The following is an 825-nucleotide window of genomic DNA, read 5'->3' as shown; positions in this document are numbered from 1 at the left end:
GTAGTCATACGAGAGAAGCGTCGAGGCAGTCAACTTCTTGGTAGAGCGTGGCTTCTTAGCGGATGACTTGGTGGCTGTGTCGTCAACGCTAGCCTTCCGTTTGGAGGTCTTCTTGGAGGACGTCGCGGATTTCTTGGCCGAAGACTTTGTGGATGGTGCGACCTTGGGAGCTGCTCTTGGAACGCCGGGCGCGGCGGCCAGGATCAGAACCGGACCCTGCAGATTGACGCTCGACTACCTTGGAGAATATCTTCGATGACTTGATCGAGGTGTTGGAGGCCCGTAGACAAATGCCGTTAACCCCAACATGCGTGCTTAGCTCGACCCAGTGTTGCCGCTTGAGGGCGTTAGCGTCGTCGCAGGAAGGGTCATGTTCTTCGCGGTCAATAGCCGCGTCGAGGAAGGGGCGAAACCGCTTCAACTCGGAAGTGGTGAATTTGGTCGTCATGACGGAGGCGCTCACTGCGTTGGTCAATGAAAATTTTGGAACTGAAGGCTCCCATTACGGAGACGATTAGTGGCTACCGTTGGGTACGCCAGGGAGACGCCAGCTGCGAAGGGACGTTGAAGTGGAACGCGATGATGGAGATTGACCTTAAGCAAATAGGCGTCAGGTAGGACACCTGTTCTGGCTGTGGACGACAGTTGGAGGTTCACTCAGAGAATTGGCGGACTATGGAGAGCTGGACAACATGGACTAGAGCCGCGGGGATAACGGAGGTAGCAGGAACTACAAATCACTGGGCGCTCGCTAGCAGTGCTGTTGCTGGCATTGTTGTGTGGGTGGTGACTACTCCACTGAGAAATGTGTCGTGGGCGTTCCTG

The sequence above is a fragment of the Phytophthora parasitica genome (genome assembly GCF_000247585.1).
Source record: "Phytophthora parasitica INRA-310 unplaced genomic scaffold supercont2.110, whole genome shotgun sequence".
NCBI classification, from domain to species: domain Eukaryota; phylum Oomycota; class Peronosporomycetes; order Peronosporales; family Peronosporaceae; genus Phytophthora; species Phytophthora nicotianae.
The sequence above is the reverse complement of the archived record's forward strand: the minus strand, read 5'-3'. Positions refer to the sequence as shown.